Below are 17,454 nucleotides of genomic sequence, written 5' to 3' on the forward strand. Positions count from 1 at the left end.
TGGAGCACCTCCCCCAAGACTACCACATGAATATGGTGCACCACAGAACAGAGCGGTTTTACAAGACATGGCAACCCTTTCTAAATTATATGGATGCAGACTTATCAGCAATATTGATTAGGGCCGTGGTATGCCATGGGAATCAGTTTGAGAACCAGTGGGGCCCTGGGAAGGGAGGCTGGGGGAAAATAATATGGGTACAATAACTGGAGCTTCCAGGGATGGGAGCCTCAGTGGAGGTGTAGTGAGTGAAAGAGAATAAAATAATGTGATGTAATTTAATTTGAATTCAGTTTAATTTAGTTTTTTAAAAATTTGATTGTAGTTTAGTTTAAGCTAAGTAGGTACGACTGTTCTGGTAGAATAGTAGTTAGTTCATTATTAATGGTATCGTGATATGACATTGTTGTACTGCCTCTATCTTTCTGTATTTTGGTATTGTTCTTTTTTGTCTATAGATGTTTTGTAAAAGATTTGAAAAAGTTTCTAATAAAATATTTTTTAAAATTGTCCTTGCCTTCCCCTATAACTACTTTTAACATTCAAAAGTCAGATAAACTCAGCTTTGAATATATTCAATGACCCCCTAACTGCAGGAAGACATCCCCACTTCTGAACTCAATTCCTCTTGCTAATACACCACTGGCCTTGCTCATTGCCTGCTGCACCTATCTGACAACTGGCATTGACTGGGATAGAAAGCCTGAGTAGAAGGTACCTGAGGCACCTTTGTACATCCACACATCATTCCTGATGAATGGTGTTTTTTGCCCAAAACATTGACTGTCCTGCACCACGGATGCTGCCTGATCTGTTGCGCTTTTCCAGCGCCACATTTTTTGACTCTGATCTGCAGTTCTCACTTGTTTCACATCCCAATATAAACAATGCATTTAAACAATGCATCTCCTTTATGTTTTTATTTCACAGGAAAGACTAAAACTTCACACTGTGTTACTGCATTTGCCATGTGTTTGCTAATTAAGACATAGACCTGAAACAACTTTGCTGCAAGTCAAGAACTGAACTCCACAATGAAAAAAATAAAATGGAAAAGGGGGCTGAGAAAAGTGTGTGTTATACTCACAGCTGTTGGACAGAGGAAAGTTGCAGTCTGAGGTGAAGCTCAATCTTCATTCAGACAGAGAAGAACAGCAACTACAGCTTCACAAGCTCATGGTCCAACGTCCGCATTCAGAGAATTGGGGCGCTCTCAATGGCAGGAAGACTACACTCCTTCCGGTCTTCTAGCGCTTTCTATTGGTCCATCAAAAGAGCGTCGCGCGCTGTTTCGGCTGTCAGATATGAGCATGCGCAGTATTTTGCTGACACCAGCGTACATGCGCAGTGCTTGCTGACACCGAGAAGCATGCGTAGTATGTCCTGTGGAGATGGTGTAACCAACAGATTTTCAGTCCATATGCTAATAGGAGAGAAAAAAAAAGACTGGTGTCACAACTTTGTTTTTCTGGGACTCAACATTTTATTGTTTTTGAATTTTGTCTGGCTGCTCAATTTAATATGTCTTTTCCCCAGCGTAGAGGAAGTTGAAAACTAGAGGGGCATCGGATTAGGGTGAGAGGGGAAGGGTTTAAAGGGGACAAAAGGGATCAATTTTCACGCAGAGTGTGGTACGTGTATGGAATGAGCCAACAGAGGCCGTGTGTCAAGGCTGGTACATTTACAACATATAAAAGGCTTTTGGATGGGTTCTGGAAAGGCCTCTATATGAATAGGAAGGGTTGAGAGAGATGTGAGCCAAATACTGGCAAACAGATCACTAGATTAATTTAGGACATGTGGTCGGCATGGACCAAAAGGTTTGTTTCTGTGCTCTGCAATCCTATGATCTATTTCTACATATTCTGAACCAATTTCACAAGACTAGGAATAGGTCATTTCTCCCTCACAGCCTGTTCTCAACTGTGGCTTAACTGCAAGTTTCAGAAAGATGTCTGCAGCTTTTTTTTAAGCAATTGAATATGCTTTCAGCATTTATTGATGTTTCTAAATACATCATTTTAGCTATTCTCAATGACTTAAAGATCAGCCATTTCGCTGGCTCAGTGGTTAGCATAGCTGCCTCACACTGCAAGAGACCCGGGTTCGATCCCACCAGCTGGCGACTGTCTGTGTGGGATTTGCACATTCCTCTGCCCTCCTCACAGTGCTCCAGTTTCCGCCCATGGTCACAAAGACGGGCAGGTTAGGGTGGATTGGCCGTGTTAAATTGCCCCACAGTGTGAAGAGATGGGTTGTGGGTCTGGGTGGGATGCTCTTCGGAGGGTCAGTGTAGCCTTGATGGGCCGAATGGCCTGCTCCCACACTGTAGGGATTCTATGATTACAAGAGTTGTCAAATTAGTAATTTTAATTGGTGAAGTATAAGACCAGGAGCCAATCTTTAAGCAGTTTTCCATTCATTCAGAGTGACACTTTAGAATTGCATTACTCTGAGCTCTACTCCCACCTCAATGTCAATAAATGTCTTTTTATCTGTCCTCAAACAATCATATAATCAATCTGTCCCTCCTTAACCTTGATTTTTTTTTTTAAGTTAGCAGATTTCTTCCTTTAGATAAACCTTATCAATAATGCACTGCTCCCACAAGAGCTGGTAGTTCCACAGTTAAAATGCTATTAACAGCACTTTTTCTTATTTAGCCATCTTCCCAGGATACAGGATTTCTCTCAGCAGAAACTGTGCCCCCTGTAAAAAAATCCAGCAGGAAGATCATTATGCAACTATCAGTAAAATTGTCTCTTTTGGGTCACCCGATGATAGAAATGGAAGAACCTGTCTCTTCACGAGAGATATCCGGCTGGCCTTGTGTTGGTGCTTGCTTGGTTGTCTTGGCTGTTTCCCCTCTAACTGTTCAAAACGTCTGTTTTTCTACCCCAAAACATCAGATCATTTCATTGGTTTGGTGTCATTCCAAACAGTAAAATTCAAATTCGATAGGATTTTGGTATCAGGGGCATACTTTAAACTGATTGGCCGAATTGGAATTTGTTTTTGTTCCATGGCAACGCAACTCCAGCTATTTGTTTCAACCAAATGTTACATTTTTAAATTGTTCAGCACACTTTGTGCTTTCAGTCAGTCCTTGCTCGCTTCCTCTCTCTCAAAAGGTACACTACACACCTACACCTTCAGTACACCATCCTAATGTCTTTTAAATGTTGTAACTATACCTGCATCTATCACTTCTGGAAGTTCATTCACTCACAAACTAACGTCTGTGTAAAAACGTTATCCCTCAGGTTCCTTTTAAAATCTCTCTCCTCTCACCTTAAAAAAGTGTCCTCTAGTTTTTAATTCTCCTTCACTGAAGGAACAGACATTTGCTAATCACTTTACCTACAACCTTCATGATTTTATAAATCTCTGCAAGGTCACCCCTCAAGCCTCTCCTTATAACTTGAACCCTCCAGTCCTGGCAACATCGTGGGAAAGATTAGATTACTTACAGTGTGGAAACAGGCCCTTAGGCCCAACAAGTCCATACCGACCCGCCACCCACTCAAACCCATTCCCCTACATTTACCCCTTCACCTAACACTATGGGCAATTTAGCATGGTCAATTCACCTAACCCGCACATTTTTTTTTGGACTGTGGGAGGAAACCGGAGCACCTGGATGAAACCCACGCAGACACAGAGAGAATGTGCAAACTCCACACAGAGTGTCACCTGAGGCGGGAATTGAACCCGGGTCTCTGGCGCTGTGAGGCAGCAGTGCTAACCACTGTGCCACCGTGCTTTTCCAAACCCTCTCCAATAGTGTTCTTCCTATAACAGGGCGACCAGAACTGTACTCAGTACACTAAAAATGGCCTCATCAACATGACATCCCAACTCCAACACTCAATGATGTGAAAAATGAAAGCAAGTGTGCTAAACGCCACCTTAATCACCCTGTCTCCTGGTGATGCAACTTTCAAAGAACTATATACCTGAAACATTCCCCCCACCGGGTCTCTCTGTTCTACCATTTACTGTACAAGTCTTGCCCTTGTTTGCTTTACCAAAATGCAACTCCTCGCTTGTATCTACATGCTCTCTCTCAGGTACACAGACAAACACACCCTTTTCACAGGCTTACACTCCATCACACTTACACTTTTACCAAGTTAAAAATCACAACACCAGGTTATAGTCCAACAGGTTTAATTGGAAGCATTAGCATTCGGAGCACTGTTCCTTCATCAGGTGGTTGTAGAGGACACAATTATAAGACACAGAATTTATAGCAAAAGTTTACAGTGTGATGTAGCTGAAATTATTCATTGAAAAATACCTTGATTGTTTGTTGAGTCTTTCATCTGTTCGAATTACATGATAGTTTCACTTTTTTCATATGTAAATTATAAAAGGTTTTGTGATTTGCATAAGTTATATTTTCAGGTTAACTGTAACAATTGATGTTAGCTAACACCAATTGTTACAGTTAACCCGAGAACATTTAAGAGGCATTTGGATGGGTATATGAATAAGAAGGGTTTGGAAGAATATGGGCAGGTTGCTGGCAGATGGGACTAGCTTGGGGTGGGATATCTGGTCGGCATAGACAGGTTGGACCGAAGGGTCTGTTTCCATGCTGTACATCTCTATGACTCTATTTACATACGAAAGAAGTGAAACTATCATGGTTTTTGAACAGATGAAAGACTCAACAAACAATCAAGGTATTTTTCTATGTATAATTTCAGTTACATCACACTGTAAATTTTTGCTATAAATTCTATGCCTTACAATTGTGTCCTCCACAATCACCTGATGAAGGAGCGTCGCTCCGAAAGCTAGTGCTTCCAATTAAACCTATTGGACTATAACCTGGTGTTGTGTGATTTTTAACCTTGTACACCCCAGTCCAACACCGGCATCTCTAAATCACGACACTTTACCAAGCATGCAAACACGCACTCTCTTATGCGCGCGCACACGCGCGCGCACACACACACACACACACGTCTATAGGATGAATTTGGATTTTCAGAATTGCATTTTCAGATACATTCAGTTTTCCTCAAAAAGTGTGCAATCTGCAGACAGTCAAGCCATGTCATATTTTATAAATCCCTAATTTGAAAATACAACCAGTCTAACTCAAGATTGGGATACAGAGACTCAAACCTCACACCATTAATGCATTGACTGAGCTGAGATATCACCTCTTTTTATAAAACCTGACGTTATCTGGAGAATGTGACTTAAAAGTAGTTCTGGGATTTACATATTAATGAACAGAAACCTTCAACCCATTCTAAAAGAAGAAAGACTTAACAGCAATCTAAGTTGGTTCAATATATCATTTCAATTGCATGACACCAATCTTTTGCTATAAATTCTGTGCCTTATGATCCCGCTCCGCAGCTACCTGATGAAGGAGCAGTGTTCCAAAAGCTAGTCCTTCCAGATAAACCTATTGGACTATAACCTGGTGTTGTGTAATTTTTAGTTTCTAGTGAACACAGCCCACACGTTCCCAGGCAGTAAGCTTTACAATGCAGATGAAACAACGCAGTACGTGCAGAGATGAACTTAACAGTTTCTAACAATACTAGCTACTATTTCACTGCTCCTTCTGATACATAACATTGGAAACTTAGTGTTAGAGGCTGAAAGAAATTAGCAGCTTTAAAACACTGATATCTCAAAGATATCAGTGTCTGAGTCTGATGGTAAGTTCAGGTAACTTTTATTGTGACCCAACTTCGGTTCTGATTCAGATCTCCCCAGCAAAAAGGCATATGAAAACCAATTTATTTCATTTTAAAACAGCTCAAGGTCAAAGTGCACACACTCCCCATCCTCACTTTCTTTACTATTGGTCAGCACAGACTTGTCCCTTTGTAATTGGATCCTTGGTACAGCTTTAACCCAGAGGAAGTATTGCCTCACTCAGCAATTTCAACCTATGCTCTGTATCCAAGTAAATTTCTCCCCACCTATTTTCCAGGCATGAGAGAGCGTAGTCAAGAGTCCACCACATTGCTGTGGGTCTGGAGTCACGTGTAGGTCAGGTCAAGTAAAGGATGCAGCTGGGATGACTGAGTGAATACTTTCCCACAATGGCAGTTTCCTTCCCTCAAAAGGACATGAGTGAATCAGATGGGGGTTTTCTTTGTTGCCCTGAAAAAAGTTTCATCGTTAGATTCTGAACTCCAGATTTCTGAGCAAATTCCAATTCCGTCATCTGCCACAACAGGATTCAAACCTGAGAGTTCCCAGAACTGGGTTGATAGTCCAGTCGCTAATGGTACTCAGCCGTTGTTTTTTCAATCCCCCTGCAATGGCACATGAATTCACTGGTGCCTCCACGGGTGGAAGGAGCTGGAGAAACCTTCCTGCACTGAGAGCGGGGTAGTGGGCTGTCTCTAGCGTGGACCAGCTGGTGGGTCAGCAGGCTGGAAGAATCAATGAATTCCTTCTCACATTCAGAGCAGGTGAACGGCACCTTCCCTGGGTGGACCCGCTCATGTTGCTGTACGTTGCCCACAAGCCGTTCCTGCACGCGGGGCATGTGAATGGCCTCTCCCCCGTGTGGACCTGCTGGTGGATCAGGAGTGTAGATGCACGCACGAACCCCCTCTCGCACATGGGGTATGTGAATGGCTTCTCTCCTGTGTGGACCCGCTGGTGCACCTGCAAGTTGTCCATCCAACTGAATCCCTGCCCGCACATGGAGCAGGTGAATGGCCTCTCCCTGGGGTGAATGCGTCTGTGAGTTTCTAGCACTGAGGAAGGGAACCCTTTCTCTCAATACTCACATTTCCACGGTTTCCCAATAGGGAGAGCTTTCCTGGTGTCGCTCTGGATTTGAAATTACAGACAAAATGCGTTCACAGTCTCTCCCCACCGTGAATGGTTAGATTTTTATGCCCCAAGCTGAGTCATTAGGTTGAAGCAGTTTTCACAGTCAGCGCACTGAATCTCTCTCAGTTGTGTGTCTCAGTATTCTTCCTGCCACACCAGTATCCAAAATCTCTCTCAAGCAAATAAAAGCAAACGTTTCTTCTCGATTTGAACAGTTGCTGATATTCAAGTCCCAATGAATCAAGTGTCTCTGTCAGAAGTTGTTGTTTCATTTGCTTTCAGATTTCTGTCCGCGTGTCTTCCTGCAAAAGAAATTCACAAAATATGTGATTAATGTCACTACAGTTAAAAACATAACATAGGTGGCAATTCCTGTAGATTGCCAGATGCCTGCTGATCACATATTAACCAGGACACAGAAACCTGAATACCCTCATGCAGCCAGATAGCCTTAGGTATGTATGGACAAAAACTTCATTTAGGTAACAATTAGCTTGATCAAGCTGCTTCCAAAGGTGCTGGAAATGAAGCTGAACATAACATAGGTGGCAATTCCTGTAGATTGCCAGATGCCTGCTGATCACATATTAACCAGGATTGAATACCCTCATGCAGCCAGATAGCCTTAGGTATGTATGGACAAAAACTTCATTTAGGTAACAATTAGCTTGATCAAGCTGCTTCCAAAGGTGCTGGAAATGAAGCTGAATCAGGGACATGATAATGAAATGTCAAGGTTGCTTGAGAAAAGAAAACCAGTAAATTTGCTGAATGACTTCCTGCTGTCCAAGCTTGCCACAAGGTTGGAATTCTCCTCCGGAAATGACGGTTGATGTTGTCCTCACCAAGATGGCCGCCCGCGCTTTTCGCCCAAAGACAGCGCCTTACCCTGACAAAGATGGCGGCAGGTTGCACCGGCAACCCGAGAGGTCCCTTCCCAATGAAGTAAACACTGGGCCTGTGGGTTTTATTCCGAGGCTTTTGGCCTCCCCCTAGGAGTTTATAAACTCCCCAGTCTCCCTCCTCCCGCGGTTCCCAATCCTACCCTGTCTCACTGTCTCCTCTCCCCGGGGGCAGGAGCCAGGTCTTGGCGCTCGGGCCTGGCGACCTCCCCGGGATGTTCCTGAAACCTGTTCCTGTTCTGAAGGAGGATCCCCGGACCCGAAACACCTCCTCACATTCCTCCCGACACGAGCTGCCGGACCTGCTCAGCTTTTCCAGCGGCTCCTGTTCTTGTTCCTTCAGCCGCCGGCGCCATTCCTCTCCCACACTCAGTCACACTGTCTTTCTCCGGCCGCGGGACCTACACTGCACATGCGCCAGTTCACAAGGGGCGGGTACGGGCACGTGATGTCACTACGCTTCTAGCGGGCGTGGCTACATGGGTCATTCAACCAATCGGAGACAACGGGCGGGGAGATCGTGTTCCTTGCCCCAAGACAACTGAAAGATGGGGGTTTTTAAAGTTTTAACGGAGACTATTTTTGAATTTTTCAGTCTTTTTCGAAATGTTATTCCAGACCTCTGGAAGGCTCAAACATTGGAAAACTTTCAAATATAATCAAAGGGATACTAACAAATGAATAAAGGTAAATTACGAAAGAAACCTAGCACAAAATATCAAAAAGTGTAGCAAAAGCTTCTGTTGGTACGCTAAAGGGAACAGAGTCACGAAGGTAAATGTTGGTCCCTTGTGTTAGAAACAAAATTCAATAAAATATAGACGACACCACCAAAACTGGAAACATGAAAATTTATTACGAACTTGCAAGTAAGGGCTTCAATTGCATAAGCAAATGGGCAAATTAGAACTATTAGAACTTAGGTTAGTGTACAGTTATACCCTTTGAGCTGAGTGAGGTCATCTCTCCAGACTCCTAATTACCCAATCTCCCTGCAGGGTTAATAGTTCTCTTGCTGTACCCCTTTTCTGTATGCTTTTTTTATATCTGCAAAAAAAACACTTTACCCATTTCTAACACTTGGAAGATGAAACCGGTGACTTAAGGGGGAAACACTGAAATGGCAGAGATGCTAAGTCAATACTTTTCCTCAGTTTTCAAGTTGGACAACAATAGTACCATTCCTATTGGAACGGACAAGTCAGAGGCTACAGAAACAGTAAAACTGAAACAAGCAACGTCGATAGGGAAAAGATACACAGCACACTATAAGGATTGAGGGCAGACAAGTCCCCTGGGCCTGATAGCCTACATCCCAGGGTACCATATGAACTTCAGTAAGGGGTTTGACAAGGTTCCCCAAGGAAGATTGGTCAGCAAGGTTAGATATCATGGAATAGAGGGAGAACTAGCCATTTGGATACAGAACCGGCTCAAAGGTAGAAAACAGAGGATGGTGGTGAAGGGTTGCTTTTCAGACTGGAGGCTTGTGATCAAGGATGGGTGCTCGGTCCACTACTTTTTGTCATTTATATAAATGATGTGGATGTCAATATAGGAGGTATAGTAAATAAGGCTGCAGATGACAACAAAATTGGAGGTATAATGGACAGCGAAGATGGTTAGCTCAGAGCACAACGGGATCTTAGTCAGATGGGCCAATGGGCTGAGGAGTAGCAGATGGAGTTTAATTTAGATAAATATGAGGTGCTGCATTTCGGAAAAGCAAACCAGAGGAGGACTTCTCTATTTAATGGTAAGGTTTGAGGGAGTGTTCCTGAACAAAGAGACCTTGGAGTGCAAGTTCATATTTCCTCGAAAGTAGTCACAGGTAGACAGAATAGTCAAGAAGGCATTTGGTGTGCTTTCCTTTATTGGTCAGAGTATCGAGTATAAAGTTGGGAGGTGATGTTGCTGCTGTACAGGACATTGGTTAGGCCACTTTTGGAATATTATGTGCAGTTCTGCTCTCTTTCCTATTGGAAGTTGGATGTGAAACATGAAAGGGTTCCGAAAATATTTACAAGGATGTTGCCAGGGTTGAAAGATTTGAGCTATCAGGAGAAGCTGAATAAGTTGGGGCTGTTATCCCGAGAACATCGGAGGCTATGGGGTGATCTTATACAGGTTTATAAAATCATGAGGGGCATTGATAGGATAAACAGACAAGGTCTTTTCCCTGAATTGAGGGAGTCTAGAACTAGATGGCATGCATTTACGGTGAGAGGGGAAAGAAATAAAAGGGACTTAAGGGACAACTTTTAAACACAGAGCATGTTGCAGGTATGGAATTAGCTCTTGAGGAAGTCGTGGAGACTAGTATAATTACGACACTTAAAAGGCATCTGGATGAGTAGATGAATAGGAAGGATTTAGGGGGATATGGGCCAAGTGCTAGCAAATGGGACCAGACTGTTTAGGATAACTGGTCAACATGGATGAGTTGGACTGAAGGGTCTCTTTCCATGTTGTTATTCGTGTGACTCTGTGGAATTCTCTGCCCAAGGGAGCAGATGAGGTAGCTTCATTAATTATATTCAAGACACAGTTGGATGGGATATTCCATGGAGGGGAATTAAGGGTAGATGGAATAATGCCGGTAGGAGGAGCTGAGATGATGGATAGATCAGCCATCATCTGAATGAATAGTGGAGCAGGCTCGGCAGGCCAAATAGCCGACTCATGCTTCTATTACTATGAAACGATAACTCTGCATTTCCCATGGCTAACCTGTCTAACCTGCACATCCCTGGACATGATGGGCAATTCCAAATCAAGGCAGGTGAGCAATGTAGTAATGTGGAAAGTGATGGTCAGAGAACAATAGAAAGGGACAAAGGGAATAAATGTACTACTAATCAAAGCTGGATTGAAAAGATCACAAAAATTGAAACTAAAGACTGTGTCTGAATGTGTGATGCACTGTAAGAAAAGTGAACGAATTGACTGAAGAAAATAAGTGTGATCTGAGACTCCTTACAGAGACGTGGTTTTAGGATGACAAGGATTGGATCCTGAATATTGAAGGGACGTGACATTCAAATCAAATGGGAAGTTCGGTAAAGGTAGAGGGTTGGCAATGCAAATCAAAGCACTGATAACATGGTAGTCTGATGTCAGCTTGGATTTCAGGTCCAGATTTCTCTGTCCTCTGTTGATCTCCCTGTTCCCACAGAGCTCGGTGTTGTCTGTTCTCAGTTCTGCTGGATTTCTATTGAAGCTGGCGGGAAATAAAACAAGTAAAGTGAAAATGTGAAAATCATTGTCCTCAAGTTTCTCTCTGAGGTTCGCACTGCCTTCACCTGCCCAACACCCAAATCTGGATACTTGGATCTCTTGCACAATTAAATAATGAGAAGTTCAAATCCATTATGTCCAAATCACACTGCAAACACCACTCTCCAGCACCACTTCCATCTTTCCTCATGCCAAATGTGTGAGGCTGAAGTAGCCACTTGAAAGCTTGGTAAATGCTTTACCTCTCAGATGAGCTACCAGCTGCATGTCGACACTTTCATTGGGATCATCTCAGGAATAATTTCTGACCCTGCCCCACCTCAGTTCATCTGCTTCTGAAAATTACACTATGTCTTTGTCACCTCTTGAGTTTGATTCTTCTGTCACACACCTGAAGGCCTGAAACATTCTACTCCCCATAAATCTGAGGTCATCCAAATCGCTAAACAAGAAACAAATAACTGTGGATGCTGGAAATCTGAAACAGAAACAAAATCAAAAATTGCTGGAGAACCTCAGTAGGTCTGGTAGCATCAATGGGCAGACAGTACAGTCAACATTTCAGGTCCAGTGACCTCATTTCCTTCCAGATCACTGCTGTTTCTCGCCTTCCTCCCACCAAGTTCATTTAATCTATGATTGCTCTGCCTGCTGACGCACACAGGTTCCTGGTGATGCAGCAAATCCATTATGAAATGTTAATCTTTGCTCATAGTCTTGTCCCTCGCTATCTCTATAATCTTCTCCAGCTCTAAACCTCTGAACTCAAGGAGCTCAGTAAATGCCCAACATTCTCATTCAAACTGACATCGAACCCCAGGGTTTCCTGATGAAGGGCTTTTGCCGAAACATCGATTCTCCTGCTCCTTGGATGCTGCCTGACCTGCTGTGCTTTTCCAGCACCACACTCTACAATCCAACTTCAAGGGTCTGAAGTCTGGAACTCAGAATAGCACAATTAGGTATAGCAAATAGATACTAAAGACGTTCAGGTCCCGTGTATGAGTAAGATTGAGGAGTGCAGCTTAACAGTCGCAGTAAACTACAAACCACCCAAATTATCATGTGAATGAGACAGAGGTCAGAAAGACTCACCACACGACTCCAGTCAAACATTCAAACATTACTCGAGGAAAAGCCTGTAAATGCCCCCCCGCCCATTAGGGCGGCACGGTGGCTCGGGCGGTGGTTCCCGCCTCGGGCAACTGTCTGTGTGGAGTTTGCACATTCTCCCCGTGTCTGCGTGGGTTTCCTCCGGGTGCTCCGGTTTCCTCCCACAATCCAAAACTGTGCAGGTTAGGTGAATTGGCCATGCTAAATTGCCCATAGTGTAAGGTGGATTAGCAAGGGGTAAATGTACGGGAATGGGTCTGGGCGAGTTGATCTTCGGAGGGTTGATGTTGGGCCGAAGAGCCTGTTTCCACACTGTAGGTAATATAATCTAATCTGTGAGAGGAGTTTCTCGGAACTATCACTGTCAGTGTTGGACCGAAATTGACATCATTCTCCCTTCTGGCTTCCGGACCATCAGTCCGCATGTTTCCAACTCCAGCCCATGTGCCTGTAAGCGCGCATTGCGCGTGCTCGTGGGACTCCTGCATTAAGAATGGGGTGCGATTACTTTCGCATGCCATGTTGGGTAAAATGTATGCGATGGAAAACCGTGATTTACCATCAGACAGAGCGATTATAGATTGGTCGCTGAAAAAAGTTCAAAATTAATAAACATGGAAATTTTCTGAAAGGTAGCTAGATTGAAGCAAGGGTTTTATAGCCTGGAATCTAATCAAGAGATGGGGCTTGTTAACTGACAGAATAACACAATCAGAAGTGATCTACAGACGGAAATTTGATCGAGGGAATCAGGATGATTAAATCCAGTATAACAGAAAACTGAGAGTGTAATACAGGCTATAATCTAATTGAGGGGTTCGGGATAGTTTGTATATAGAATAACATGCTAGGGAATGAATTACAGACTGGAACTTAATCAAGAGGATCCTTGTGATTTATATAGAGAATAACGTATGCAGTAGTAAATTACATCATGGAATCTAATCGAAGCACCTTGATGCCACACTGGGTCGAATGCAGCCTTGAGGTCAAGGGCTGTCAATCTCATCTCACCTCTCGGATTAAGCTTTTTTGCCCATGTTTTAACCAAGGCTAGAATGAGGTCAGTACCTGAGTGAGACTGGTGGTACTGAGAGGATGTTATTCGATATGTTGCATACCTTTATCGATAATCAAGAGTATACTGATAGGACGATTAATCCTGTGTTGGATGTACACTGCTACTTGTGCACAGGCAATCTGTCAAATTTCCAGATTGTTGGGTAGATGCCAATGTTGTAACTGTACTGAAGAGCTGAGAAAACTGAATGCAGTTTGTATTACACTCGGAGCAAGTGGATGATCTCTCCCTAGTGTGAACTCATTGATGTGTCGGCAGAAGTGAATTCTTTTACACACTCTCACCAGAATGAATGGCACATAAACAGCCTGTCCCCAGTTTGAACTCGCTGGTGCACAGTGAGGTTGACTGACTGTGTGAAACACTTTCCACAGGAGGTTCAGCTAAACGGTATCTCCTCAGTGTGATAAGCAAATTTTTCTGGAAGCTGGAATACACTGTGAATCCCTTTCCACATGTAGGGCAGGCAAAAGCTTATTTCCAGTGTGACTGTATCAATCAATTTCCAGCTAGACTGGGTAACTACAATCTCTTCCCATAGTCTCCACATTTACATGGTTGCATCATGGTGTTGGAGTCTTCGTGTTCGTCCAGGACAAATGATCAATGCAATGTTATGAAGTCGAAAGCATGTATTGTCAGTTTAAGATAGAGAGTGCTTTTCTGAACTTAAAGTACAGCCACAGCTGCTAGCAAAAGGTCGGGCTGTTTCAAATGTAGCAATTGGCTGTTAAATGGATACCTGTGTTCTGTTAGATGTTTTTACAACAATTCACATTTAATTAATTTAAGCTATGCCCAGGATACCAGAAGACAATGAGATTTTGAATTTTATTTTTTTGATCCCTGGAAATCAATCAAATAAGAATTTAATGTGTCCTATGGTGGAATATAAACCCAGCATTTTGAAAGTTAGTGGAAGAGCAACTGCCGATCTAATACCTTACTCTCAGATAAATTGAAAACACTCTTCATTTAAGGTACCTGTTCACGTGAAACATACAGTAAAAAGAAGAGCACCCAGGAAAATCAGCAGCTAGAAAAGTGAAAACATCAATGCAGGGGAGACTGTGTGGCCTTGAGATTAAGTTAATGTCACGTTTAATATATATGTTATTAGAATAGCATATTAAGTTGTGTCGAGTTGGGGTCAGACAGTAAGTAGTTAAAGAAAGGGGGCTTTGGATTTGTGAACAGGTTTTGTTTAGTGTTCACTATTAGAGTTAGAAAAATATTTTCTTTAAATAGTGGAATTTAGGAATTCTGTCACTCACATTTTAACAGATTATGAGACAAAATGAGCTTTTCTGGGCGGTTAGTTTAATTAACAAGGTTTGATCTCTAGGACGTAACAATAAGTATTATTCTTACTCACACACGGACTTATGGTTTATGATTCTTTTTTTCATATGTAAATCTTCTCCCTAAAATCCTGTGAGGGAGTTTTACAGAAGTTATTCCTGTCAGTTCATGATGGAAATTCTGAATAGATACTTCTGGTTTCCCTGAAACATTGTGTCCTCTTGTTGACCAAAGCTGGAAATTCCTGTCTCAGAAGACAGTGCTTTTGTCTCAATGTAACTGGTCTAGTCCTAGCCAACCCTGGTTAATGTTCTGTGAGAGGTGTTCAAATATCACCAGGCCAGATAGGGGTGTTCCGTTAAGTCATTAAAAATCTGGACTGTCAATTATTGTAAAATACCATTCGGCTCACCTTTCTCCGGTTAGACTTACCTGTGACTCCATTGTGCTTGACTCCTCACCGCCCTCCAGTCAACGAGGGGTGGACAATAAACACACGCCGGTTCAGAGATGAACACATATCACTCTTATGCTTCAGCTCTTGTGTGACTGACCGCATGTCCTGCCCAATAGAAAGTGGGGCAACTCGGGACGACATTCAGAGTGAACAATCAGTGAACAAAAGGCAGCGCCGAGTTGTTTATGAAGCATGCGCAGTGCGGGTGTCTGAGCTGGTGGAGTTGAAAAGTGAGAGAGAGAGCTGGAGGGAGGGACTGGATGGGTTTAGGAACAACCTGCTGGGAAGTGTTTGGATTCGAGTTAGTACTGAACTCTGGGAAATGCTTTTCCTTAACTTCTGCTTTTCTGACTTTTCTCCCTTTTCTCGCTCACTCTGTGTCTCTCTTTCTTCTTGTCTTCCACACCCATCTCTGTCCTATGGGTTCAGGAACATAATTGTTTGAAGTTTGCGTCACCCTGATCACTCCCTGTACGAAAACATTCTTCCTAATGTCACTTTTACTTCTTTTTTCGTGATTTTAAAACTCTGCTGAATCGTTGTCGATCCTTTCAGGCGTGGGAGCATTTGCACTACATTATTCCTGTGTCTACACCCTCATGACTTGAAAAACGTCAATCAAGCCAGCTTTCAACCTACTGTTCTCCAAGGAGAACTGTCCCAACTTTCCAATCTACCTTCATTGCTGACAATCCTCATACACGGCACCATTAACGTCACCCTGTTCAGCTGTGTCTCCAATCACTTCACTTCACCGCTTCCTGAAATTTCACGCTCACAATTGAGCAATAATGCAGCTGGAGGATTCATTCAGAGTCGGACTGCGCGGGCGAACTATGTGCCATGCTTGTTTTCACTTTGAGCAAGTGTTTCCTTTTACCCTGTTCGCTGTAATGGAAGCTCGGCCCCATCCCTACTTCAGGCAGTCCGATCTCGTTTAATAAATGTGCTTTTGGAAAAAATTGCGCCGGCGTTTCTGCATAGGGCAACTTAAGCAACGAAGGCTCGTCGGGGATTCGAACCCGGGATCTTTCACAAATCGACCCTACTACAGGCCCAAAGCGAGAATCATACCACTAGACCAACGAGCCACCGGCGAGCCCCGCCGCGCCCTGCCCTGACCCCGGACGCTCCAAGCGTCCTCCCCTGAAGCAGCTGAGTCTTGCTCAGTGTGAAATACGTTTGAGTTGCTCCAAGAATCGCAAGCAGCAAAGAGATTCCACAACATTTGCTTCTCATTCCGTCTCCCTGCGCCCAGGACGCTGCTGTTTGTCCCGTTCCCAGTAACTGGACTCTCTCCACTGGTGGATAATTAAACCATTTTGTTTCTACTTGCAAATTGTTCTGGGGGAGGGCAGAGCCCATTCGCTCTTCTGCCTTCTCTCAATCACTTGGGATGGGAGACGTCAGTTACACTAATGCAGAGGAAATGGGCAAGTTTTAACTACATTACAAAGGTCTGTAATCAAAGAGACAGAAAGATGCTGTGCTGGTGGGACAGAGCGAAATGGACACCGGAAACTGTTCCCTCAGGTAAATTCATATGAGTGTATTTGTGTGCAGCCGGCTCGGTGCTCAGAATTCGTCTTCACACAGCAATCCTGCAGAAAGACTTTTCTAACACGGGCGTCTGTTTATTTGCTGCGAACGGGCAGCAGTGAACATCTGAGCCCCAACCGGTGATATGTGTCCTAATCATGGGAACTGTGTCTGTATGGTGATGCTGCTTTCGAAATGCTGATCGTCCTGTCATTCACGTCTGAACCGGAGTGGGGAGTTATTGCAGGGAATGAATACGACCGCAAATAATGTGGCTTGCGGCTCAGTGGTTAACACTGCTGTCTCATAACGGTATCTGAATTCGATCCTACCCTTGTGCGGCTTGTTTGTGTGGAGTTTGTTCAATCTCCTCATGTCTGCGTGGGTTTCCTGCGGTGCTCCGGATTCCTTCCACAGTCGAAAGATGTGCAGGTTAGGTGTAGTGACCATGCTAAACTGCCCCATAGTGCCCAGAGGTCGGTAGGTTAGGCGCATCAGTCAGAAGTAAATATCCGGTCTGGGCGGGTTACTCTTCGAAGGGTTGATTCGGACTTGTTGAGCAGGAGGGCCTGTTTCCGCAGTGTAGGGATTCGAATTCGAATTGTTTCAACTTCACCAGCTCATTCCCATTTCAGAGAGGGGTGTTAGGATTCAGTTCAGAGCAGACTGGCGGAAAGCAACTCAAATCTCCACAAGCACTTCCCCTCAATTGTGTAAGTTGGGCCAGTGTTTAGTGACATATTCAGCTCAGATGCGCGAAGATTTGGGAAGCAGAGGCAAAGGTAAGATATAGAACAGAGTACCGTTATAAAGGGAAGCAATAGCAGACGAGAGTTTCGATCGAGGGACATGAACCCAGCACCCTCCTGCTGCGCCACTCTACTTTCCCACACGGAGTGTTTTCCATAGATCCCTTCAGCCTTTGGTCTGGCACGCGGCAGGCACGTTCGAGCCTGATGTCAAAGATCTCCACTGCTGTCGTGTAATATGCTGTTTCGCAGACG

The 17,454-nt window shown here is 43.8% G+C and overlaps 1 long non-coding RNA gene across 2 annotated transcripts in view; it reads right to left on the reverse strand.

Annotated features, from left to right (window-relative positions):
• The window catches only part of LOC122548224, a 36,974-nt gene that overhangs the window by 9,395 nt on the left and 10,125 nt on the right, over positions 1-17,454 (reverse strand). Inside the window, exons 1-2 of one of the 2 annotated variants that reach the window (XR_006311191.1) lie at positions 7,865-8,135; positions 1,861-1,865 (exon numbers count right to left, since the gene is read on the reverse strand). This is a non-coding gene — a long non-coding RNA (uncharacterized LOC122548224). Of the gene's footprint in view, positions 1-1,860; positions 1,866-6,773; positions 7,122-7,864; positions 8,136-17,454 lie in introns of those variants that run through there. The other variant, XR_006311192.1, reaches the window with a different exon arrangement.

This window comes from Chiloscyllium plagiosum, unplaced genomic scaffold (genome assembly GCF_004010195.1).
Source record: "Chiloscyllium plagiosum isolate BGI_BamShark_2017 unplaced genomic scaffold, ASM401019v2 scaf_74, whole genome shotgun sequence".
Taxonomy (NCBI): domain Eukaryota; kingdom Metazoa; phylum Chordata; class Chondrichthyes; order Orectolobiformes; family Hemiscylliidae; genus Chiloscyllium; species Chiloscyllium plagiosum.